The sequence below is a fragment of the Hermetia illucens genome, chromosome 2, assembly GCF_905115235.1.
Source record: "Hermetia illucens chromosome 2, iHerIll2.2.curated.20191125, whole genome shotgun sequence".
Classification (NCBI taxonomy): Eukaryota; Metazoa; Arthropoda; class Insecta; order Diptera; family Stratiomyidae; genus Hermetia; species Hermetia illucens.
The window spans coordinates 72,991,641-73,019,304 of record NC_051850.1 but is presented as its reverse complement, the minus strand read 5'-3'; the positions used below and the strand labels follow the sequence as shown (position 1 = coordinate 73,019,304).

The following is a 27,664-nucleotide window of genomic DNA, read 5'->3' as shown; positions in this document are numbered from 1 at the left end:
TAAGGTTTGGTGGTGTATGAGGTTAAGAGGACTTGTTTAATTTTCAGCAATCCGCATACATCGCTCATTAATTTGTTTGTGAATTGGGTACCCAGATTCGACTTGAGGATTCTGAAAAGTCCATATTTCAGTATGAATTCATTTACTAAGCCTAAAGCTGCTGTATTGGCTGCTTTATTTTCACGCTATCACGAATTTAGTTAATTCACATTGTAGTGTTATTATACAGTACCCGACAAAAAAAAAGTTCTCACTGCGAGTGTGAAAGAAAATTCAAGTTCAGAAGGGATTTTCCGGATTTATCATGAAACTGGAGAATAAAGTTGTGCTTCATGTGAAGTTCTTATTATTTACACCAGCAGAAGTTCTATTTAAAGAATATGGTGGAAAGGAAAGTTTTGAGAGAACGTCTTAATAGTAGAGTATAAAAAGCACATACACAAACAAGTTGTTAAACGATTATTTTCAATGAAAGTAGATCAATGAAGGTATCTATAAATATCAAATTAAAAGAAATTAATTTTTGCTTTTTTATTTTCGGTCTTTAGTATTTCATACGACCGCCTATCGGCTTAATCCCCACCGCAACTCGTGCGGGCATCGATTGGTATAAGTTTTCAATAAAATCGGAATTTCATTAAGCCATATCTTTTTTTCTAGATTTGCTTTGCTCCTTGTTGATCTTTGTTGCAGTCGCTCCATTATGAACGCCCATAAATTCTCCATGGGATTGAAATCTGGACTGTTTCCTGGCGATGGCAACGACTGTATGCCAAGCTCCTCTTTCCAAGACGTTACCTGTGAATAAGAACGAAGATGCTACGTTGGACTAGTGGCGTCACACGTTTAGATCACATCCGAAATGAGGATATCCGCGATCGTTATGGGGTTGCACCGATCGTGGAAAAGTTGCGAGAGAGGCGCCTTCGATGGTATGGTCACGCAATTCGTGCCAACGAGAATTCACTTGCCAAGATTGGTCTGAACATCGAAGTCAATGGTAAACCACCAACAGACCTAAACAACGGTTAAAAGCCACCGTTGTTTAGGCCTCGAGATTGCACCCAGATCAGGCATTCGATAGAGCCAAATGGCGAAGCCGATCACGACGAGCCTACCCCGCTTTTGAACGGGACAAAGATTGAAGAAAAAGAAGAAGAACCGCATTGAGGATAAAACAAATAAAAAATTTGGCACGGGAAAAATTCCGTTTAACTCACAGTACGAGCTCTATGACACGGAGCCGAATCGTCCTGAAACATTACTTCATCAAAGTGCCCATTCAGTGCTTCTACCGTCTGAACAACGCAATCATCGTTAACTTTTTTGTACTTTTCTGCGTTGACAGCGCCGTTTAGAAACGAAAAACTAATGATTTCTTTGGATGTGATGCATCTCTACATCATTACTGAGGGAGAATGTCGTGCATTTCGTACAACACACTGGGGATCAAATCTCTCTGCTTTTCTTCTTCGCGCTGGGGGCGGACTGCCAGATCCCAGCAAATTGAATTTAGATTCATCAGGGAATACAACTTGCCTCCAATCGTCCACAGTCCGTTCTAATGTCCAATTCAGTCTTATTTTTAGCATAGCCTTCGTTAAAATCGGCTTTTTTGCTGGCCTTTGAGCTCTGAGTCCTAATTCATTGAACCGTCGCTGCATCGTTCTCACACTAACTGACATATTTTTCCCTTCTAGCAATTCAGTACGTAATTGAGGAGCTGGCCCGGGGAGTAATTCACCTTGCTTTCTCCCGCTCCCTTATTTTCGTCCCAGAATGCAATCTCTGGCACACATTTTAAAAAAAATCTAATACTTGCCTCAGAAGAATTGATTTTTCTCCCTATTTCCCTATTACTATCACCCCGTTCTCGGGGGGGAATACGGGCCTTTTCCTCAACACTTAACTTTCCCTCCTGACATTTTTTTACACAAAATTAAGGGTTTCACTCTCTCTTCTTCCAAATCGCCAAGCAAACTGATAATGAACTAAATCTGAATATGACAATCCTTTTAAAACACCAACATTTGAATTCCAAAACAGATATCATTAGGCGCGACTAGATGTTGGCTAGACATAATTAATAAGGTGGAATCATAAAAGTGTTGAGTGCGAATATTTTTTTGTCGGGCACTGTATATCGATGTCTATTCGAGATTCGTGAACCTAAAATGTCTATTTGTATTATCTCGTAACTTTTGAATGGCGTGACAGTTTTTACCATTTTTTCTTTGGTATGATTTTTTTTTACTATGCTGGCCATATTTTCCAAGTACTACCTTTGTCATAAGTTTTCTGTGTTTTTTCTTTCGATGTTAACGAATCATAATCTAATTGGATTCGTGATGTAAAGTCATAATCATGAAGGTTTGATGAAGGGTTTTTGTGTGACACTAGTGGTCTGTGGTCTGCAACGACTACGAATTTTCGACAGTACCGATAAGGTCTGAAGAAGTTTATTCTCCAATGGATAGCTAACAGACCTTTTTCGGTAACATATTCTGTTTAGCTAGTGATTTACTTGCATAGGAAAGTGGTAAATCGTGACCTATTTCACCTTGAGATAAAACTGCGCCTATAGTGTAGTTAAATGCATCCGTGGTCCAGACAAACGGTTCATCAAATTTTGGGTACTGAATCACGATCGGTGAGTTTGTCAATTTGCTGTTAGGGTCTTATATGCTTACTTTAATAAAGAATTTAAACTTTTGACGATTTCAGCAAAATTTGGAATGAAACGCCTATAATTGTTGCAAAACACACAAATCTGCGTACTTCGCCAGCATTCTTTGGAACTGGGTAGTTTTTAATGATGTCATATTTACATGGGTCGGTATTGATCACTTTCTCGGTTATTAAATGACTAAGATATACGACTTCCGATTTCAAAAATTGACATTTGCTAGGGTTTAATTTCAAATTATACTGGCGTAAGCTTTATAATACTTTATAAAGACTAGTGTTGCGATACTTGGTACTGCATCCGAAGACAATGATGTCATCGCCATATAAGAATGTTTGATGACTTAAGCCACTTAAAACGATCGTCAGCATACGCTGAAAGCTATTGGATGAAATTTTCAATCTTAAGGGTAGCCTTTTAAATTGATAGTGACCATTACTGGCTAAAAATGCTGTCAATGGCCTAGACTCATTCTCAAATTTAATTTGATGAAAGGAGCTGGTCACATCTAAAGTTGAGCGTGCTTTGCCCTTCATAGTCTGTGTAGAAAGTCATCTAGTCTTGTCAAAGGAAATTTGTCATTGACAACTTTGTCGTTCACATGGCGAATATCTACTACAAGACGCCATTTTGATTTGCCATCCGTATTGTTTTTAAGTACAACTAAAAGTAGTGAATTATACGGGCTTGTTGATGGTTCGATAATGTCGTTGATCTTTGATCCTTCTACTTGTAGAATTTCGTTGTTAGTCTATAGTTTTTTATGTAGACTGATTGTAATTTTGTTCCGTACCTTTGAAAATGTGATAGTTTGATAATGCTTCGCTATCTATAATAAAATGTTTTAAGATAACATTTTCGTCGTTGGAATTCAGAATTTTTACGTGTCTTACCCCTTTTACGGGTATAACTATGTTTGCTATAAAAGCGCTTTTTAAGGTTTTGTGTGAAACAAAACCTAATTAAAATCGATTCAATGCCTCTCTGTCTGTCAGACGCACTTTTCTCCAAAACGGCTAAACCGATCCAAACGAAATTCGGTGGACAGATGGGAACTATGAAATCCCACGCATACAACGAGTGGCATAAATTTAGGTGGAGTCTAAAGTGGGGCTCCCCATACACGCAAAGGGGGGATTAAAAATTTTTTTCCACCGTATATAGTCGTGTAGGGTATCAAATGAAAGGTCTCGATTTATACTTTCCGAAGCTAACATTAGATAAAATCTAGGCCTCAAAATATGTTCCATTCCGATATCTGCTCAAATAAACTTACTAATAGTATATTACAAACTTTTAGAAATTTACTGAAAAACCACCCTTAAATTCATCCTAGGTCTTCTTGATTCCTGCATAGAGGACAATATTTCGTAAATATGTGCCAAACTTCATGGAAATCTGGCCATTAACGCCAAAGTTATAGCAGTTCAAACTTAACAATTTCGCGCGAATTAACTGCTTCCAAAGCCATGCAAATAAGATGCTGTCGTCATAATTAAGGGGAATAATTGACATTCGCGTGATATATTAAAGTCGCATTTATGAAGATCCTGATCCGGATAGCTGAGTGGTTGGAGCACAAGGCTGTCGTACGGAAGGTCGCGGTTCAAATCTCGCTGGCGGCAGCGGGATTTGTATTCTGATTTGACGTCGGATACCAGTCGACTCAGCTGTGAATGAGTACCTGAGTCAAATCAGGGTAATAATCTCGGGCGATCGTAATGTCGACCATATTGCCTCCTACAGTGTTCTGTAGTGTAACGTTACGGTCTTGAATGAAATGCTCTAACACACTTCAAGGCCCTGATCGAATATGCATTGTTGTGCCAACGATTATTATTATATTTATGAAGAATCTACTTATCTGCAGCCCTTTTTAAGATTTTGTGTAAAACACTTATGTGAAATCTAGTCTTCGAGAGATGTCCCATTCCGGTATCTGCTCAAAAAATTTACTAATAGTACATTACCAACTTTTAGAAATTTACTAAAAAAACTCCCCTTAAGTTCATCCTAGGTGTATTAAATTTTGCATCGACATAGAGGAAAGTTATAGCAGTTCAAACTTATCAATTTCTTGCTAATTAACAGCATCCTAAGCCATACAAATTAGATGCTGACGACATAATTAACGAGAATAATTGACATTCGAGTGAAATATTAAAATTCCATTCCAGAAGAATCTAATTCTCCCTAGCCCTTTTTAAGGTTTTGTATGAAACAAAACCTTATTAGAATCGAGACGGTGTCTGTCTGTCTGTCACACCCGATTTATTCGGAAACTGCTGGACCGATTGTCACGAAAATTGGTGAGAATATGTAATCTAGTGTTCTCTTTACCATGCATGTGGCGCCATCTTGCGTGAAATTTAAGGGGGGGGGGGCTTCCCATACATGTGAATGGAGGGTGCAAATTTGTTTTTCACAGAATGTAGCCATGTGGGGTATCAAATGAAAGGTCTCAATTAGTACCTTCCGAAACTGGTTCAATAATTTATATTGGGTGAAACATAGTGAGGGCTCAAAATATGACTCCCAGAAAGTTTAACAGGTCTCGTTCTCAGAACCTATCCAACCGAAAAATCTGAAAAAAATCACAGTGGTGCATCTCTACGAAATCTAGACCTCAAAATATATCCGGCTCCGATATCTGCACAAATAAAATTAATAATAGTATATTTCCACATTTTAGAAATTTACCCGGCACCCCCCTTATGTTCATCCCAGAAGTACACAATTTGGCATGCATGTAACGAAGAACATAATGCACAGTTTGGTCAAGCTTGAAGAAAATCCAACTATTATTAACAAAGTTATAGGGGATGAAACTTCACAATTTTTTGTGAATTTCGTGCACTCTACAACCTGCATCACGTCATCATCGCATATCAATTCGTCAATACCACAACGAAATGAGTTCTTATGAATTGGGTTGCAGAGAATTATTTTGTTTTAGTTTTTTAGTTATTTGTCAACCAGACGTGTGTATGTAGGTATATAGTATATGCATGCTAATGGACTTTGCTGGTAGTGCCTAATTCAGATAAATATAAGAAGTAAATCGAAAATATGATTACGATAAATTTATATACGTGCATATATGTATACAGTATTCGGAAATAGGCAGTTTGTTTGTTTATGTAATATGTACGTATGTCTCGTAGTTTGGAAAAATATGAAGGATTACGTTGGAGATGTAGCTATATCCGGATAGAAAAATGTGCGTTGAAATTTCTTATATAAGATGAAGGGGTCAAGCAGTGCACTGCAGGATAGACTGATGCGGAACATAGCTCCCTGAGGCCAACCTATCTCTCTCTCTAAGGATGAGTTGTCTCTTCTCTGGGACGGTGTGTGCCTTTTCAGGGGCCAAGCCTCTCGTCTACCAAGACCGTTAGTGAGTGGTGATAGCCACACCCTGTACGAGGTGACCCTACTATTAACAAAACGCTACGGATCTAGACTGGGGAGTCGAAAAACACCTCCCCCAATCCAGGGTGTCATGCGAACCGTGCCCATTGGATAGTTTGCAGTCGGGGGTAACTGACTGTATTCGAACGGAGCCTCACTGATACCTGGTCGCCTCAGTGAGTAAGTTAGACCTTAGCGTGCTACGGGGGGCCATGGCACGGCGGACCTTTTAACCCCCATACTCGTGGGAATCAAATGAGTACAAAACTAGAAAAGAAAACAAAAACCAAAAAAGCGGGGCCCCGTACCGCACCAAAACTGGTTAATCAGGCGGAGGCACGTCTCCGAATTACTGAGAGCCAGGTGACTACACCCAAGAAGGGAGAAGTTGGGACGTCAAGCAGTGGATCCAAGGTGAGCATTGGTATACTGCGTGGACTACAGCCAACGAACACCACTGCTCAAAGTGCAGGGACCAGCAAAAGCACGTCTGAGGTAAATATAACAGACGTCAGGAAGGAGACAGGTCTCAGTGGCGCCGGGGTTAAATGGTACCTGCGCTATCTGAAGGAAGGCCTGAAACCAGAAGAGGCCCTTAAGAAGGCTTAGGACAGACCTAAGCCATCTCTACCGGAGCCGAGAAAGCGGGGAGCAGCAAAGATCAGCCCGCATGAAGGGAATGATCCCAAAAAATCCAGACCTGAACCCAAGGGAGGAGAAAACCCGGGCAGGTCAGGAGTGAAGGCAGGACCCAGGAAGCCCGGCATTGGCTATGCTAGTGCGGTCAAGGGCATTCGACTGGCCATACTGCCAAAAAGGTTTCCCGAGCAAATACTCACTCGGGAGGAACAGGAAATCATTGAGGAACTTGTCGTCAAGCAGATGATCAAGGGTTGGACGTCGAAACTGGTGTTCACCGGGATACGCTTTCGACCAGGCCTTATACTGGTGGACTGCGCGACGGAAGGCACCGCAGAATGGGTTAGAACCATAATTCCTAGATTGCCAGGCTGGGAAGGGGTAGAACTGTCAACATGTGCTGGGGATGATATACCAGGAGCCCACATGGTGACAGTTTTTCTGCCAAAGGCCGCGGCAATAGAAACAGAAGACCTTATGAGGCTCCTAATTGCGACGCGCAGGAAAGCGCCATGTCGGAGGAGGAGGGTGACACTCCGACAGTGGAGAAGAGCTCCAAACAATAACGGAGCCAATGGCCAGCACTAGGATAGCCCAGATAAACCTCCACCATGCGAGAGCTACATCTGCAGTGATTGCAAGGGCAAATTCCAAGGAGAACATTGGAATAGTGCTGGCTCAGGAGCCCTGGGTGTACCGGGGGCAGATTCGCGGTCTGCAAGGAGGAGACATGCAGGTAATTTGGGACTCTTCTTGTGAAAAACCAAGAGCTTGCACCATTCTCAAACGTAATTTAAAATACATGTCTTTCAGAGTTCTTAACCGGGGACCTTGTGGCTATCCAAGTCTCATTGGAAGCCGGCAGGAGCACTCGAGAGGCGTTGTAGCATCGGGATACTTCCCAGGAGACGAGAGCCGGGCTCCACCGGAACAAGTCGCAAAGCTGACGGAGTATTGCGACCACCACGAAGTCTGGGGAAACAGCGACACTAATCGTAGAGGTGAGTACCTTCTCGAATTTATTCTTAGTAATAAGTTAGAAATATACAACGTAGGGAACACTCCAACATTTGTGACCAGCACCAGACAAGAGGTACTAGATATAACTCTAGGAAATACCCTAATGAACGGGATGGTCAGGAATTGGAGGGTGTCGGATGAACCCTCAATGTCTGATCACAGGATAATCAGATTCGACATTGAGGGTAATTCCGAAATAAAAAGAATAATAAGGAATCCCAAGAGAACGGATTGGGAATCCTACACAACGCACCTGAGCAACAACATTGCCTACCTTCAAGGGGGCGGTGACATCAGGAGCGAATTGGAATTAGAAACGGTGGTGGAAAATCTCAACACAATCGTCATTGACGCATATGAGGCCAGCTGTCCGGCCAAGACAGTCAAGTCATCAAGGGATGTACCATGGTGGAACAAGAACCTAGCCAGAATGAGAACGGAGGTACGAAAACTTTTTAACCGGGCAAAACAAACCGGGGGCTGGCGGAGGTATAAAAATGCATTTATTAATATGAACACAATAATTAAATATTAGGTTGGGGAAAAAGTAATGTTGTATTTTGTTAATAGATGGTGACACTTAAACATATCTTGTGTTGTACTTATCGCATCGGGTCATACTATATGGCGAATTGAAGACGACAATCTGGGCTGCAGGTGTCTCTTTGACAGTTTTAGGATCGTACGTTTCAGTCTCAAGTTAAAGCGCGTCAAAAATAGAGTCCACCAAGCAAGAAATTCGTCATATTTTACATTTTTACTACCTGAGAGGTAAAAATGCAACGAAGGCGGCCAAACAAATTTGTGATGTTTATGGGTCCGATACTGTAACGATTCGCATAGCACAGCGTTGGTTCGATCGATTTCGCTCTGGTGTAGTGGAAGTCGAAGATACACCCCGTACTGGTAGACCAATCGTCGAAATCATCCAAGTAGACCGGCATGTGAACATTCCCTCGATTGGCCAGGAACAGGATTCCAAAAAATGCTGGATGTTTGGGTGCCACATGAATTGGCGGAAAAAATCTCTTGGACCGAATCAACGTCTGCAATGCACTGCTGAAACGGAACGAATTCGACCCATTTTTGAAGCAGATGGTGACTGGTGATGAAAAGTGGATCACGTACGAAAATCTCAAGCAAAAAAGATCGTGGTCGAAGCGCGGCGAGCCGGCGCAAACCCGGATTGACGGCCAGGAAGGTTTTGCTGTGTGTTAGGTGGGATTGGAAGGGAGTCATCCACTATGAGCTGCTCAACTATGGCCAGACCCTCAATTCGACCCTCTACTGTGAGCAACTCGACCGTTTGAAGCAGGCGATTGATCAGAAGCGGCCAGGATTGGTCAATAGGAATGGTGTTCTGTTCCACCAGGACAACGCTCGACCTCACACATTTTTGATGACCCGCCAGAAGCTACGGGAGCTCGTATGGGCTGTCCTATCGCCCCCACCATATATTCCGGACCTGGCACTAAGTGATTACCATTTCTTCCGGTCCATCTTCCGGCTTGCGAAAACTCGCTGTCTGAGTTTTTTGGAAATAAGGAAAGGGAGTTTTATAAAAGGGGGATAATCGAGTTGCCCTCTAAATGGCAACAAGTTTGCGAACAAATCGGCGCATATTTGACTTAAATCGAATAATTCTAAGTATGCTAAATAAAGCGTTAAAATTCGATCACAAATACGACATTACTTTTTCCCCAACCCAATATATCTTTAATATGTATTACACGTACATGTGTATCTTGTAGTTTGGCAAAATATGAAAAAATATTTTATATTTTTAGCTATATACAAATGGAAAAACGTGCACAGAGAGTTGCTTACATAAGATTAATACTAAACCTTCTTCCTGGCACGTCGAGCTTCCAGTATTCCGACATGTTTAAATATGGTTAGCTTCGTTCATACGCGTGATAACCTTTTTTCATTCTCCGTTGCTTGAGTACCTAGCTCTCGTATTTGAAATTGGCTTAATTCATCAACCAAAGATAACATTTTATCTTTGTATGAAGTGATACTTGATTTCTTCTGATACGTGTTATCCAGAATTAAATGTAGGTGTTTTTGCAACGATTTTGGTGTTCTTATATCTACTCAATAACTCTGTTTTTAGTATATCGAAAGTGGTAATGGAATTACTAATTAATGATAATTGAACATTAGCACTCAATTTTACATTTGTGACGAAGTTTATTAGTTTTGCTGCTGCTGACAGTATTGAATGAAAGAATTCAAGATTATATTATCTTTATTGCTGTTTCGAGGTTGAAATCAGTCATATTGAAGTTGGATTCTGAGGGAGGTGAACTGATTTCTAACTTCTCAGTTATATTTTATTGTTGAATATTCTCTTCCGAATACCCTTGTTTGCCTAAATGCTACCAAAGATGTCCTTCTAGTATTTGAATGTCAACGTCAAGTCAAGCAACTTTGTACTTTCCTTAGAAATGCCTTTTGAAACCTGGTTGAATTTCTCTCTTCTTTCCTGGAGTTCATTCAACTTGGCAGGTAAAGATTCAAAAGTGTGTCGACTCTTTGACGCCTTTTTTAAGTTTTTTAAAATTCTTCCATTTTCAAGAACCAATTCTTCTAGAATGTCCATGCAGCGAGAGAAAATCACAAAAAAAAATTCAAATGTTAATTGAACACCAAATAAAGTAAGAGATTATTATTATTTTTGAAATACTGATATTTCTATTTAATTTTGTTTTCACACATTTCATATTATCCTTATTATATATGTAGCACGTAGCTATTGCTACTAAGTATATCGTCGATATTGCCTGCTGGTACTTTTCTACTGTTTTGCTGTTGGATTGAACATTGGTTATCCATTATTTTATGTTGAACAATTGCTGTCTGAAGAGTTTCCGTTGTTCTCCAAACGAGATTCTGATGAGTCGGTGCAGCTCTGTACGTTCTCTTTTCTCCTACTTTTCTGACATCCTCCCGGACGTAGCTTGTGCGAGATGAATATGTTCTCCTCGGGAGTATTACTTGTTGTCCGCTTGCGATATTCCTCAATTGGCGATGGTTTGGGATCTCTTAAGTCCGAACGGCCTTTTGGCAAGGGCACGTGCGGTGGAGCTTGTTCCTCTCTGTGCATCAGTGGTTGAGAGACGTATTTCTCATCTTTTTTGGAGGAAACATCGAACATTCGATTGATCTGCTCTTTGAATTCCCTGTCATCAACGTCGAGGTAGTCCGGATCAGCAGATTCTATTTTGGTAGTCTATTTGGGCAGCATCACCATGCATTAATAATGAAATGAAGGCGCCATGTATGATGCTATGTCTGAGGAGTCTATCGAAGTGAAAATTTAACTGAGATTTTGTCTTCAAAATTTTAGTAAAATAAATACCAAACGAAGTGGCTGGGCCGCAGATAGGATGGCACCATACTCTAATTAGAGACTTAGATTCTTGCTGCGGCGTGCGACGAGTAAAACGCAAAATTAGAATTCCAATCGAGCATATATTCCAATTTTATGCTTTCGTTTATAAAAATTTCTTAAACCTAAATAACAATAAAACATATTCTTTATTGCTAACCTGTCACTAATTCATAAAATATTATTACATACCCATTAACGAGTTCACAAGTAATTCGACCCGAGAATTACTTAGTCCCACACAAAAAAATGTACTGTAGTCGATGTATCACAGCCGTAACGTGTCTCCGACGATATTCACCATGGAAGCACCCTCTCACCACTCCCCTTTGTTCTTGCTTTGGACACCGCACGTCGCATAGGAAAGCTGATCTCGAGCAACTTGTTCAAAAGTGGAATGACTGCCTCATGCAAGACAGATTTTTGGTAGACCGGTTCCCATGAAATAGGCATTATCACTGTCAGTGACAGTAATCTGATTCAAATATCTCAGATCAATGCTATCAGTCAATGGTAAACTGCGTTATGAAATTGCTTCAAGCATCAGCGTCACCTGAATCAAGTGGTGTTTCACAACTGACGTTCTTTGTGAGCGACGTATCAACGAACGTTTCAAATTTACCGTAGTGTCGTCCGCCCTGCCGCCCCCTATGGTTCTGAGTGTTGGTCGACTATAAATACCAATAAACGGCGTCTCGTAGTAAAGGAGATGTTACGTTGGAATAATGGAGTAACACGCCATGATGAAAATGGCACAACCGACGGCGAACCGATCAAGACGAGCCGACCCCACTTCTGAACGGGACAAAGACTGAAGAAGATAAGAAGTACATATATTACATAGTAAGTACTCTCTCTTTACACATATGTTCCAATGAATTGCTCTATCCTACTTCCAAATGATTATCACCCACTTCTTAAAGGGGAATATACAATTAGACTTTTCAGGAATTTCGTTTATTTTTAATTTGTTTAATCGATAGTATTATATATCTGAAGATTATTTCCCGAAATGTTCAAAGTTCAATTCGAAAAAGTTATATAGCCCTGTGAACTCTGGGCTTCAATCATCGAATTGAGCTAAGTAAGAAATATGCCCCATATTATTATTATTATGTTGATGCCAGGATGAACCTAAGGGCGGTTTTCCCTTAAATTCCTAACACATGGTAATATACTATTATCATCACCTTTATTTCCGCATCCTGGCCGAAAGCCCAGGTAAAGAAGGAGAGCTTGAGGCAACGTACTTTTTACTATTCCCAGTAAAACAAAAATAAAATTCTGAGATCAGGGAAAGAGATAAATAAAGTATAGTTGGAGTTATTCTACTATGCTTATTATCCTACCTGACCTTCCTCTCTATATAAGCTCATCGCGCACTATTCACTTCTTCACCGGGTACACACCACAGACAAGTCCACCTGATGCCGAGAAAGATGCCTTCCAGCAACTTATCGATGATGACTATATCATCAATGTCGGTGACCTTAATGGTCATGCGAGTGAAAAGGCAGATGGTAACAGGTATATCCTCATAAGACGCCGACTTTTTACCACCGTCACTGATTGCAAAGCCGTTCCTTATGAGATCATCGCACTTCAACATCGGCCGTTGAATGCCGTCCTGCAAATTAAGCCACCGATAAAACAGCGTGAGAAACGCACTGGCGCGCCGCGCATTAAATGGTGGCGATTTCGTGAGAAGAAAGAAGAAACGATCTCACTCATACGATTGCCGACCATTACGAATACCAAATGGAAGACACGATCCACAAAGCGGGCTCTGCAACCCTTGGGATCACTAAGCCGAGTAAGCGTACATCAACCGAGATACTTGGCTTTGGAATGACGATGTTGATATGAAGGTTCGTAAAAAGAAAAGCCTTTACCACAAGTTACTCGATGATAAAAGCAAATTTATAAGAATGCCAACCGGGAAGCAAAGAAAGCGATCAGTCCCATCTGATCGGACCATTACAAAAATCTTTAGGATAAACTGGACACTCGCTATGGCGAGAAAGATCTGTATCGACTTGCCAAAAACCGTAACGATCGCACACAGGACATCGAACACTTCTGTTGCGTTGATGACAAGAACGGTACTTTCCTTACCGACCGTCAAGCCGCAACAGATCGATGGCGAGAATGCTTCGAACAGATTTCAACTGAAGAATTTGTTCATCCTCCACGTTCACAATCAGTGCCGACATTCGAAGCAATTCCACCAACTAAAGTCGAAGAGGCAATAAAACGAATGAAATCGGGGAAAGCAACAGGACCTGACGACATTGCATCTGAGCTCTGGAATGCGAAGAGGAGGGGGTCTCAATACGGTGGCTCAGTGAATTCTTTGATCGCTGAGTCAGGAAAGTAGAATACCATCTGATCGGCTAGAAAGTACCACAGTTATATGGAAAAAGAAAAGCAATCCAGTAGAATGTTCAAATTACCGTCCAATCCGGGTACTTTCCTATAACATGAAGAATTTTGAACAGATTCGCAAAATTGTTGAAATAACCGTGAATCAAGCCAAATTTGTCAAGAACTACGGAAGTACTGAGGCAATACACGTTGCGCAGTTACTCATGAAGAAACACAGTGAGAAGCATCGCCCTCTTTACATGGCAATTCTTGATCGGGGGATAGAGTTTAACCGTATGCCACAGAAACTCATCTAGTATGCTCTATGACCACACTTTGTACCAGAAGAGCTCGTACGCTGGGTTCAATTGCTCTACCATGATCCGAAAAGTGAAGTTCGAAGTGTGGCGGTGTATCAAAATCGTTTCATGTCTCTGTTGGTGTTTATCAAGGAAGCGCCCTCTCACCACTCCTTTGTGTTCTTGTGATGGGCACCGTATGCCGATGATGTTTTCCTAGCATTTAATAGTAAAAATTATCTCGAACAACTTGTCCAAAAATGGAATGATCGCCTCATGCAACACGGTCTCAGATTGAATCTGAATAATACTGAGTTTTTGACGACCGACCCCCATGAAACAAGCACAACCACCGTCAGCGGCAGTGACCTCGGGTCTCGAGTCAATGCTATTAGCCAATGGATAACTGCGTTATGAAATTGCTTCACGCATTAGCGCAATTTGGATGAAATGGCGTTCCACAACTAGTATTCTTTGTGATCGACGTATCAACGAACGTCTCAAATTTAAAATTTACTGTGATGTCGTCCACCCTATCGCTCTCTATGGTTCTGAGTAATGGCCGACTATAAGAGACAATGAACGGCGTCTTGCGGTAATGGAGACGAAGATGTTGCGTTGGACTAATGACATGAGACATCCGAAATGAGGGTATCCGCGATCGATATGCAGTTGCACCGATCGTGGGGAAAACTACAAGAGGGGCGTCTTCGATGGGATGGTCACGTAATTTGTACTAACCAGAATTCACTTTCCAAGATTGGTCTGAACATCGAAGTCGATGGCAAGCGACCCAAAAACCGGCCGAAACAGCGGTGGCTTGATACGCTGGATGGAGATTTAAAAGCGTCGCGAATGCATCCAGATCAGGCATTTGATGGAACCAAATTGCGAAACGGATCATGAGGAGCCGACCCCGCTTGTGAACCGGACAAAAGCTGGAGCAAATTTTAAATTTAATAATTTTTAATTCGCTCATTTTTGAAATCAAATAAACATTATGTGCTTTTTGGTATTTATGAGTTGTTACGTATGGTCAGGTGTCCGGATTTCTTCATAATTAATAAAGTCGATTTACTATCTATCAAGAAATTTATTTGGAAACTATTATACTTATCGGGTTGGGTATGAAGAAGTGCAAACTTAAATCAGGGATCCATTCTCAGAAACTATCTGTTCAAGCGATTTCACCGGATTTTCTCCAGCAGCCGCATCTTTGGAGCTAGCCCCATGAAACCCAGTCTGCCTGCGCATTTAACCTCTTCCGTCGTTACATCACATGCTATGCAAATGGCCTGTTTGGACATCACGAGATTCTTTTCCGCCTTTGCATCAGCATGTTACATACCAAATGGTATATTTGGCCTCGACATGACTTTCTTCCGAGTCAGCAGTTCGCAGCGCAACAGCAGGTGTCGATTTGTCGCCGACAACCAAATTTACAATAATAAACAAGTGTTATTGTGTTGTGTACAAGAACACTTTCAAAGCAATGTGTAAACACGGAAGGGTCAAACATAGGTGATTTTAAGAATAACGTTACTTTTAATTTTGAGTTGTGAACAAGCCTCTGAACAGAGCTAAAGGGTTCTATCCGAGAACACTTTACGCGCGGGAATTACTTTAAAATCGCTTTTGAGATTAATTAAGTAAAAATTATTAATAAGAGTGAAATAGAAAATTGTGATTAGAAAATAAAGGTATTTTGAAGTGGAGTCGCGAGTGTTCTCATTTACTTAAGCCATACAAATCAAGTAAGTATCATTTCTAACCCCTTTAGTGTTTTCTGTTTTCAGTGGTGTTTTATTACCCCATCGTTCCGAAGTTAGGTTTCGGCAACCCGGAACGAGAGCAACCACGGTCCTCTAGTTAAACATCCAGGAGCTAGTGCGCGAGCTTGGCCAACGCCAAGCAGGGTAGTTCACTGGAAGAGGCCGTTTAGGAGAACGCTGAAACAGCTGGTCCGTCGAGCCGGATAACGATCCAAAGTAAGTTTTTAAATAAAATTGCTATTATAAAAATAATTTCTCTTGTGAAAAAATATATATAAAGTGCGGGAAATTATAGTGATTGTGTTTCGTTTACACAACATAAAACACTACTTGAACGTCAACGTTGGTGTGCATTGTTTCTTGTGTTGTTGATCCGTGGGCGCGTTCAAACCCAAGGCAAAGTCCTTTTAGTGTTGCGCCTCCCACGTTTCACTAACGACACTCTAACAACGTTGGTGTGAATTTTTGTGGTGTTGTTGATCCGTGGGCGCGTTCAAACCCAAGGCAAAGTCCTTTTAGTGTTGCGCCTCCCACGTTTCACTAACGACACTCTAACAACGTTGGTGTGAATTTTTGTGGTGTTGTTGATCCGTGGGCGCGTTCAAACCCAAGGCAAAGTCCTTTTAGTGTTGCGCCTCCCACGTTTCTCTAACGACACTCTAACATCGTTGGTGTGAATTTTTGTAGTGTTGTTCATCCGTGGGCGCGTTCAAACCCAAGGCAAAGTCCTTATAGTGTTGCGCCTCCCACGTTTCTCTAACGACACTCTAACATCGTTGGTGTGAATTTTTGTGGTGTTGTTGATCCGTGGGCGCGTTCAAACCCAAGGCAAAGTCCTTTTAGTGTTGCGCCTCCCACGTTTCTCTAACGACATTCTATCATCGTTAGTGTGAACTTTTGTGGTGTTGTTGATCCGTGGGCGCGTTCAAACCCAAGGCAAAGTCCTTATAGTGTTGCGCCTCCCACGTTTCTCTAACGACACTCTAACAACGTTGGTGTGATTTTTGTAGTGTTGTTGATTCGTGGGCGCGTTCAACCCAAGGCAAAGTCCTTATAGTGTTGCGCCTCCCACGTTTCTCGAACGACATTCTATCATCGTTGGTGTGAATTTTTGTGGTGTTGTTGATCCGTGGGCGCGTTCAAACCCAAGGCAAAGTTCCTTATAGCGTTGCGCCTCCTACGTTTCTCTAACGACACTCTATCATCGTTGGTGTGAATTTTTGTGGTGTTGTTGATCCGTGGGCGCGTTCAGACCTAAGGCAAAGTCCTTATCGTGTTGCGCCTCCCACGTTTCTCAAACGACACTCTAACATCGTTGGTGTGTATTTTTATTATTGTTGTTATTACGTGGGCGCGTTCAGACCAAAGGAAAGATCCTTATAGTGTTGCGCCTCTCACGTATTTTGTGTGTCGTTCTTATACACTGTCCGTACCAAACGGAAATATTTAATTCAATTAAGTGACAACCAGTTGAAATAGAACCAAAAATGGAGATCCAGGAGATCATTGAAGCTCAGCAAAAGCGGGTTTTGAAAGTTGAAGAGGTTCGCGAGACGCTATGCAAACTGCGGCAGGAAAAGCGAACTAAGGAACGCTTTGAAACCGCGTGGAGTGAGGTCCGGCAGATCTATTTAGAGTTCATTGCAGAACATAAACGGCTTCTATTATTGAATCCCTCGGCAGATTTAATATATTTTCGAGAGAATAAGCTGGGACTCATGCAATCAGTTTATTTGAAAACAAAGGAGTTCGTTGAGAGAGTTCATCCCTCTCTTATCCCTGAGGAGAGACAAACAGAGGTCGACCCGTTATCTTTGGGGTCAGTTAGGGAACAAGTCCCTAAGCTCCCGCCAGTGACTCAAAATTATGTATCATAGATCCCGGTGAAGGAAGTTCGAGTAGGGGGGCCGTCCCAAGACAAGTTGAAACAGGGTTATTAGAACGAGACTTGGGCATAGACGTCAACGACAGACTCCAAGGTGAAGCGACAGCTAGGGATCTGCCCAGGAGTTCAAGCAGATGTGAAGTTGCATTTGGAGGGGCATGGGGGGCCTGTGATAAGGATAAACAAAATTATCCAACGTGGAGAGACGAACCGCGTACATCTAATCTTGGGCCCTTCTCCACCCATCTACGACCGGACTATTTATTAGATCCTAGTCAGCCCCGCCCAGAATATTTGCGGACTCCTGGACCAAACCGCTCAGAATCCTTCTTGGATCCCAGCCAAACCCGGCCAAACCATTTTGGTCCTTCGAGCCATTTTTCCCCTTGGAACTCAGGATATCGTTTTAGACCCGCCCCACCAATCCCAGATATTCCAATATTCAGTGGGGACATCAGTCAATACGAACCATTCAAAAGCCTCTTTAACTCTGTATACGATGGCTCTGAAATCGGTTTTGCGGAGCGCTTAATGATGCTTCAGAGCAAGTTAAGAGGCGATGCAAAACGTGTAATCGACCATTTAGGGATATACGGAGAGAATTATCAACAAGCATGGGTTCTTCTTGACCGAAGGTACAGTAATCGTCGGGCCTTAATAGAAAAGGAAATTCAGGCGTTAGTTGACTTACCTCAGATAAATCAAAGGGAGGCTAGAACGCTGGGAAGAGCATTGGATACCATGCGTTCCGCAGTTCAGAACCTACGGAAAGCAGGATTCAATGCAGATGAAGGTATTCCATTCATTCCGTTCGTCCTGACGAGGAAAATGGATATGACAACTCGGAGGGAGTTCAACTTAACGTTACGAGATCCGAAAATGCCCGTTACGATAAACGACATCGACCAATTTCTAGAAAATAGATATGTGGTCATGTCCCCCGGTTGGGATGGTCTAAGTGGGATATCCAAGGCGGAGGATCTTGGGAATAAGAGGAAAACCCAGAAGGAGATAGCCTTGGTCTCCAAGTCGGATGGTGAAAAGAGAAACTGGATTAAATGCTTCTTATGTATGGGGAAGCACTTCACAGCCCAGTGTCCTCAATTCATTGAAAGTACCGACAAGGAGAAACTGCTCCGCCGTTATCATGTTTGCATTTACTGTCTCTCCCACAAATATATCAGGGGGGAAGCGTGCAATAAACGCAAGAATCTCCAATGCGAAATATGCAAAGGGCAACATCTTACTGCCATGCATCCGTGCAAAGGGGATAACCCGTCTTCTGCTGTTCATCATGCCAAAAATTCGACAGCATTGTCATGGTCCGGAACCGTTCTTCCAACAGCTGTCGTTAAGCTAGAGGCAAGAGAAGGACATGCCGTTCCAGTTCGGTATTTGATTGATCAAGGCAGTCAGAGCAGCTATATAACCGAAGATCTAGTACAGAAACTTCGGTTAAAAAAGAAAAAGACCAACATCGAAATTTCAGGAGTAGGTGGTGTGTCAGCAGGGAAAGTGTCAGCGGTTGTGTGTCTCACCCTTAAATTGGACGATGGTTCCGAGGTCAGCACTAAAGCGTTAGTAGTCAGACGGGTAACTAAAGGTTCCCTTCCACAGGTACCGCCGCAAGTAAAGGCATTGTTTCAAGGGAAGAAGTTGGCGGATCCCATAACGGAACATGCATCTCACGTTCCAGTTTTATTAGGGTCTAGTATCCTTCCACAACTTTTCGTGAATGGAGTAGAAACCGTAGATAGTTTCCTGCTCCAGAACACGAAATTGGGATGGATTGTGTCTGGTCCGGCGGAATCCTCGGTATCGAAGTTCACCTCAACACATGTCACTATCAAGGAATGGGAACAGGACTTAAGGGCTTTTTGGGATATGCCTCTAAGTAGAGATGAATCTAGTCGCATAGATGACGAAATTTGTGAGGACCTATTCGTAAAGGGTCATTACCGAAAGAACGATGGTCGATACGTGGTACCGACCCCGTGGCGACAAGGTAATATTAAACTAGGAAACTCGTACCACAAGGCTGTGCAGCACTATCTCGGTCAGGAGAAAAGGTGGTTGAAAAACAAAGACCACAAGCTCAAATCGGATGAGTTTATGGAAGAATATTTTAATTTGGACCACATGGCTGAAGTTCCAAAGGATCATCAATCTGACACTAGCGGCGAAGTATATTATATCCCGTATTTAAGCGTGGTTCGCCAAGAGGCCACGTCGACGAAATTGCGGAATGTCTTCAATGCTTCCAGTCCGACATCAAATGGTGTGAGCCTTAACGAGATGATCCATCCCGGTCCAAAGTTGCAAAACCATATTTTCGACATTGTCACTAGAATACGCAGGTTTGCGTATGTATACTCTAGTGACATTACTAAGATGTATCGGCAGATACTTTTGAGACCGGAGGATCAGATCAAGCTTAGGATTCTCTGGCGGGCGAAGCCTCAAGAACCGATAAGAGAGTATTACTTGAAAACGGTGACCTACGGGTTAGACTGTGCACCCTGGCAACCAATTCGAACGCTTCACCAGGTGGCAGACGACAATGCTCCTGATGAGGAGATCAACTGGATCATCAAGAACGCGTTCTATATGGATGATCTGTTATACGGGGCGTCCAGTATAAAAGAAGCTCAAGACGTCATCCGAAAAATCACAGAAACTCTAGGGAAAGGCAAACTTCCGCTAACGGAGTGGGCAATCGTCAGGTATCAACAAAAACTACTCTTCGGGAGGCAAATTTTCAGAATTCAGAAGGGATTGAATATCGAGAAAAACCATTGGCTGTCCACGCTAAACCCTTTTGTCGATGAGGTATCTGGGGTTCTCCGAGTGGGAGGAAGATTAGAGTAGGCGCTCATTCCGTTTGAGCAGAAACACCCTATAATTCTCGGGAAGTGTCACCTAGCTAACCTCATAATTCAACATGTTCATAAGTTTCACCAACATTGTGGGACAGGACTCACAATGACTATCATCCGAGAAAGATATTACATTCCAGTGTTGCAGCAGGTGAAGAAGTGGATTAGGGGATGCGTTAGGTGCGTTCGAATGCGAGGGGCCACTATAATCCCGAAAATGGCAGACCTTCCTCCCGAGCGAATCAGGTCATCCGCTGTTTTTGAAAATGTGGGAACCGATCTGTGCGGACCATTTCAAATAAAAGCATCAAATTTACGGACCACAAAATCTATGAAGGTCTACATAGTGGTCTTCGTATGTATGTCTACTAAAGCGATACATTTAGAGCTCTGTACGGATCTTACCACAAATGCATTTTTGGCTGCGTTTCAAAGGTTCGTAAGCCGGCGAGGCCAGCCGAAAACGGTTCGCTCCGACAACGGCACAAACTTAGTAGGGGCTTCCAAAGTGCTCAGGGAAGCCTGGGGAAAGTTGACCAGTGAATGCGAGGAGAGGTTGGCTCAGCGTCAGATCGTATGGCATCATAATCCCCCAAAAGCCAGCCACTACGGAGGGCTGTTTGAGGCAGCAGTGGGGAGTCTAAAACGCTACATAAAGCGGATACCTTCAATTTCGAACCTGACATATGAAAATTGTCAAACTGCCGTCTGCACATGGGAAGCAATATTAAACAGCCGACCATTGTATCCGTTGGCTGATAATAGTCATGACCTACAGGTACTAACCCCTGCACATTTCATCATTCAAAGAAGCCTATTGTCACCTCCGGCTGGGGAAGGTCTAAATGAAAGTCTCCCAGCAACCAAAAAATGGCTTCAGATCCAGGAACTGCAGAAGCATTTCTGGGTCAAATTCGAGACTGACTATTTGGGGTATCTACAAAAGCGGTATAAATGGAAGGCCCCCGGTAGGCAACTGAGGCCAGGTGAACTTGTTCTAATCAAAGAAAGTGGTCACAGGCCATTAGATTGGAAGACCGGGCGAGTGTTAGAAGTTTTTCCAGATCTACAGGGCACCATCCGTCAAGTAAAATTAAAAACTGCTGGTAGGGACAATATACATCGTGCTGTGCATCAGCTCGTTCCCCTTCTTCCAGAAGAGGAAGCTGAGCCCTCTCAAGCGCAGGAAGCAGATGATAATGCGTTAGAACCGGACAAGGCTCCACCTAACATTCCCTCCCGAACGCGAAGCGGAAAAGGATGGAAGCCGTGGTCTCTAGCGCAAGTGGCTACTCTGCTGTGTATATGCCTAATGCCCGCCACAGTGGTGTCCTGGGCAGTGGACCCGGTCTTGGAAACCAGAATTTTGGAATTGGGATTAGTGCAGGTAAAGGCATTTGACCTAAAATATACTATTGCAACCTCAGTAAACCTCACGCGTGATCTCGACACAATGTCGCAACAGTTGGAAAAATTCCATAGGATATGTGAGCGGCAGATGGTGGAGGAAGTCCAAGAACATTGCAACGAGCTGAAACTTGCAAGCGAACTCCAAGTCGCTGATGTTAATCGACGGTTGACCGCTTCCTATAAGGTCAACCGAGTTAGGCGGGCCTTTGGTATAGTCCCCATTATATCAAGTAGTTTATTGAAAACAGGTGCTAAGTATATCCCAGGTCTCTTAGCGGCGGGGACAGTAGCTTACCTTAGTTACCGAGACATAGCTATTCGCGAGGAAGTGAAAGCTCTTAGACATCAACAGACAAAAATCGCAGCGTTAACGTTAAACATCACGGACCTAGAGTACCATCAGGTGGAGAACCAGATAAACCAGCTAATGGAGCAGCAGGGGAAAGAAATGTTAAGGCAGGAGCTGTCGGAGTTCTCCCTAGGAATTAAAACATTAATTAGCGAAATCGTTGCCAAACATGAGCAATTACGAAACATTCGACCTACCAAGGAACTGGCGGCTTTTATAAGCCAGGTTAATAGGGAGGTCCCTGGGGTAGTCCTGCCGAAACAAGATGAGCCAGAAAGAGTGTTCGAGGTTAATCCAGTGTCTGCATGGCTTCAGAATGATCTCGTTACGATCGAATATACAATTCCTCTTGCGTATAAAGAGGAATTTAGACAGGTAGCAGTTATCACCCCTCCAGATTCTAAAAATAACACTTGGGACTTGGGGACAACGATACCATTCCGCATCCTATTCGTTGGGCCCAATGCGGACAAGTTTTTCTTCGAGGAAGAGTCTACAGAGATTCTCCCTCGCCTATATGAGACAAAATTGTTACGCTCTGGAGCATCATGTATTAAGGAAATTATACGGGGAGGCCAACAATTAAAGGATTGGTGTTCGACCACGCGGTGGAGCAATGAGACCTACATCGGTCGCATTAGCCCCCATGTTGGAGTGATATTCAAAGGGCAAGTTGATAAAATACCAATCACGTGTAATGACACTCAGTTAGAAATTCGGTTTCCTGTTTCTCTAGTAGAGCTCGACTATTGTACCATGGGCGAGGTCCCCTTCCAGATAAAAGAGATTCCACGAGCCATTACAGTAAACTGGACAAAGGTGTATGAAACAGTCACTCCTCGGTTTAACCTTCCATCAACCGAGATCAGTCTCGTCGGAGACAACAAGCACCTTATAGCCTCATTAAAGAGAGAACTCGATGGAGTAATTAATGACGATAATGTGTTCAAACAATACATTCCCCACGGTTGTACTTTGGCAGGGTTATTAGTAGGGGCCGTTATCGTAGGTATTTGGGTACGGTTAGCCAGAAAGAAGCGAAAGGGGGATGACGATCACCCTACCTTTATAAGCCATCTAGCAACAGCGGATCGGCAGCACGGGAGATGGGGTCAAGAATCGACAAACCCTATAGGTATCATGTCACCCGCAAATTCCTCAGTCTAGAATTCCTGTGTATACATTCCCATGTAAAAAAAACAAACCCGTAGTTGGATCCGAAATTGTAATGTAAATAAATGAAATTAAATAATGAACACTAACCTACGTAAAATTCTTGTGTATGAATGGATTGTAAATAAGTGACTAATACAAATTAACAACAGACCGGCGGCAAAAAAGTCACGGTCAAGAACAGTAGCATGGTGTCAAGGTATCAGATTTGTTTTGATTGTTTTTTTGTTTTTTGTTATGTTGGGTGACAGTCGCTGGATATGTGTTGTTGTTGGAATCATGAGTGCAAGCAAAAATGAATGCAGACGCGTGCAAAAGTGATTCAATGTCTGGGGCAGCCGGCGCTCTGATTTCAAATGTGCAAAGTCAACGCTTGATGGATCACATTTCTTTACCGTGGTACGTCATCGTGAAACTGAGCTGATGAGGTATTCCCTAGGCATTGAATCGCTTTCGAGTAATTTTGATTACTACGCGTGTAGTTTAATTACTACCAATAGGTAGCACACTTAAGTGCACAATGAAAAAAAAAACGAAATATAAGTAATCTGAGAACAATTAACTGAGAGTAAAAATATTGCAGAAATAGTAAGCAAAAAACGAAATGTGGTGATCTTGTGAAGTATGAATATTTTCTAAATCAACACTAAAATTAACTATAAACACAAAATGCATATGAACATAATGATAACTACATCATATACAAGCAAAATAGCATCCAATTAAACGATTCAAGTTTTCCAGGCGTTTATAAAAAACGACCAAGTACTTATATTTGTGTAATTATTACATTCTTCATTTTCATCCTCTTGTAACAAAGTCCTAGGGTTAAATAGCCTTTTTTATTATAATTTTTAAAGAGCAGATTCGATTATAAAAGAATAATGAACACAATGAAGAAAATAAGAACGATACATTTAAGAACAAACAAAATTGTGGACCCTTCCGCAAAAAGAAAATTAGGCATAAGCTTTGATATGTATAATACTAACAAGACAATCGACTTCATCGGAAAAAAGCAACACATCAACACCCGGAAGACAATTCTGCATCAATCGGAGATCTACCAGGGGACTGGCTATTGATGGAAGGGGTTATTAAGACGCTACGCACTACTTAGGGGTTTCCGTTTTGGGCGCCATCATTTCGATCGTTAGAGGTAGAAGGATGGCCTTACACCCTTAGAATGCAAGCTGGCAACGAGTGACACCAATACAAGAGTTTCCATATCCAGAAACTTGGGACCGTTTACCAATAGATAACAGTCCAGGTCCAGGCAATTGGACTTTCTTTGCGCGGGAGGATGTTCAAGCGATTTCACCGGATTTTCTCCAGCAGCCGCATCTTTGGAGCTAGCCCCATGAAACCCAGTCTGCCTGCGCATTTAACCTCTTCCGTCGTTACATCACATGCTATGCAAATGGCCTGTTTGGACATCACGAGATTCTTTTCCGCCTTTGCATCAGCATGTTACATACCAAATGGTATATTTGGCCTCGACATGACTTTCTTCCGAGTCAGCAGTTCGCAGCGCAACAGCAGGTGTCGATTTGTCGCCGACAACCAAATTTACAATAATAAACAAGTGTTATTGTGTTGTGTACAAGAACACTTTCAAAGCAATGTGTAAACACGGAAGGGTCAAACATAGGTGATTTTAAGAATAACGTTACTTTTAATTTTGAGTTGTGAACAAGCCTCTGAACAGAGCTAAAGGGTTCTATCCGAGAACACTTTACGCGCGGGAATTACTTTAAAATCGCTTTTGAGATTAATTAAGTAAAAATTATTAATAAGAGTGAAATAGAAAATTGTGATTAGAAAATAAAGGTATTTTGAAGTGGAGTCGCGAGTGTTCTCATTTACTTAAGCCATACAAATCAAGTAAGTATCATTTCTAACCCCTTTAGTGTTTTCTGTTTTCAGTGGTGTTTTATTACCCCATCGTTCCGAAGTTAGGTTTCGGCAACCCGGAACGAGAGCAACCACGGTCCTCTAGTTAAACATCCAGGAGCTAGTGCGCGAGCTTGGCCAACGCCAAGCAGGGTAGTTCACTGGAAGAGGCCGTTTAGGAGAACGCTGAAACACAGAAAAATCTGAAAAAAAAATGATGGAACCCCTGTATGCAAGAAAACTATATACAGGAAATTTTTTTGAAATTTTATGGAGACGGAAAAGTTATGCACACGTTCGACCGTGATGTGAGTTGCGTTAATGGTAATGGATCTTAAAGGAAACACTGAGCAAGTGAAGCTTCATCTATGGGAAGCTTGGTGGAAGCAAACACGCACAACATTCTCGGCAATAGTTTCATGTCTGCTCTCCTAGAAAATGAGGAGGAAATAAACAAGTACATCTAAGTTCAACGTTTCGAATGTATCCGTTTGCTTCTGGGATAAAATGAAGAAACATACAACAAAACCATCTAGCCGATATCGACATACCGACAAACCAATACCACTTACTCACCTCGTCCTTACCCGAAAGGCGCATAATAAAACTTCGTGCCCCGTTGCCGCTGAAGTTGCTCCTCCTGTATATAATCTTCTTGCCCGTATGATATCATCATCATTATCATCAACGCCGCAACAACCGGTATCCGGTCTAGGCCTGCCTTAATAAGGAACTCCAGACATCCCGGTTTTGCGCCGAGGTCCACCAATTCGATATCCCTAAAAGCTGTCTGGCGTCCTGACCTACGCCATCGCTCAATCTTAGGCAGGGTCTGCCTCGTCTTCTTTTTCTACCATAGATATTGCCCTTATAGACTTTCCGGGTGGGATCATCCTCATCCATACGGATTAAGTGACCCGCCCACCGTAACCTATTGAGCCGGATTTGATCCACAACCGGACGGTCATGGTATCGCTTATAGATTTCGTCATTGTGTAGGCTACGGAATCGTCCATCCTCATGTAGGGGGCCAAAAATTCTTCGGAGGATTCTTCTCTCGAACGCGGCCAAGAGTTCGCAATTTTTCTTGCTAAGAACCTAAGTTTCCGAGGAATACATGAGGACTGGCAAGATCATAGTCTTGTACAGTAAGAGCTTTGATCCTATGGTGAGACGTTTCGAGCGGAACAGTCTTTGTAAGCTGAAATAGGCTCTGTTGGCTGACAACAACCGTCCGCGGTTGTGGTTGTGATTTTCGACCCTAGATAGGATGTATGATATCCAGGATCAAAATACCACGTATACCAATGTGTTTAAATAAACTTTATAAAAATACATTAAGGGGACGTGACGGGTTCAAGTTTTGTTAAAAAAAATTTTTCTATCATTGATTTTGGTTGAAAATACATCGATTTTGAAAATGAGTAGCCAATGTATAAGCGCGGCGGGTCAAAACCGTCTCTTACGCCTTGTATCGTGCCTTTCCCTTCAAAATGTTTGCTTTAGATGGGTATATTACGCATTCCCGATTGTGAGTATGTTGTATAAATAGAAGAACGATTATGAGTCAGCTTGTGTACTGAAAAGTTACTACTGTCAATGCTGTGATAAATTTTTATACGCGTTTTTTTTTCAAAACAAGGTTTCTTGGGTTGGCGTGGGTGATTAAAAGAAAACCCTTGATCATTAGTTTTGAGATTTTAATGACATTGTACGCATTCAAAGCGATAGAATTAACCTCGGAGAAGGAGATAGGTGCTAAATATTTTGATTTATATCAGTTTTGGGGCCAAAAATCGAAAAATTTTAAAAATCCCCGCCATTTTCTTATTTTTTGATTGTGGTTCATTCTCTAGGGAATTTCATGCTGACTAAAACCCCGTTTTTAAGGTTGTGTGAAAACACAAAACCTTATTAAAATCGGTTCAATGTCTGTCTGTCTGTCAAGCCCGATTTACTCCGAAACCCCTGGACCGATTGTTACGAAATTCGGGAAAAACATGTGGTCTTTGTGTCCCTTTACATACAGCGACTGGCGCCATTTTCCGTTCAATTTTAAGTGGGCCTCCCCATATATGCGAAAGAAGGATGCTAATTTTCTTTTCACAGAATATGGTCATGTTGGGAATCAAATGATAGTGCTTAGTACTCCCCGAAACTGGCCTTTTTCTGATATTGAGTGAATTATAGGGGAGATAGTGAGGTGACTCATTGGGCGCGACCTGAAAGTGTGTAACCGATATGGTGATGGAAGGTGCAAGCTTTGTATTACAATATGCGGAATATACAGGGTGCGGCAGCATAACTTCCTTTTTTCAAAACTCAATAAAAACTATTGTATGCATCGGAAAATATTTATTTATTTTTTATAATGTAGGTACATGTCTAAAGTTTTTATTTACATTGTTTTGAAGATCAAATCTGTTAGGTGACGTCCCCCATTCTCCATACATTGCGTAAACCGATTTCTGGCGTTTGTCATGACTCTTGTTA

At 42.2% G+C, this 27,664-nt stretch overlaps 1 protein-coding gene and 1 long non-coding RNA gene across 6 annotated transcripts in view; both read right to left on the bottom strand.

The window, feature by feature from the left end:
- The window catches only part of LOC119647680 (type 1 phosphatidylinositol 4,5-bisphosphate 4-phosphatase), a 96,675-nt gene that overhangs the window by 46,499 nt on the left and 22,512 nt on the right, over positions 1–27,664 (bottom strand). The gene's annotated exons all lie outside the window — the stretch shown is intronic.
- On the bottom strand, positions 10,449–12,586 carry LOC119647683. The gene is made up of 3 exons (XR_005248919.1): positions 11,343–12,586; positions 11,121–11,275; positions 10,449–11,062 (listed from the first exon to the last, which is right to left on the bottom strand). It is a non-coding gene; the product is annotated as an uncharacterized LOC119647683 (long non-coding RNA).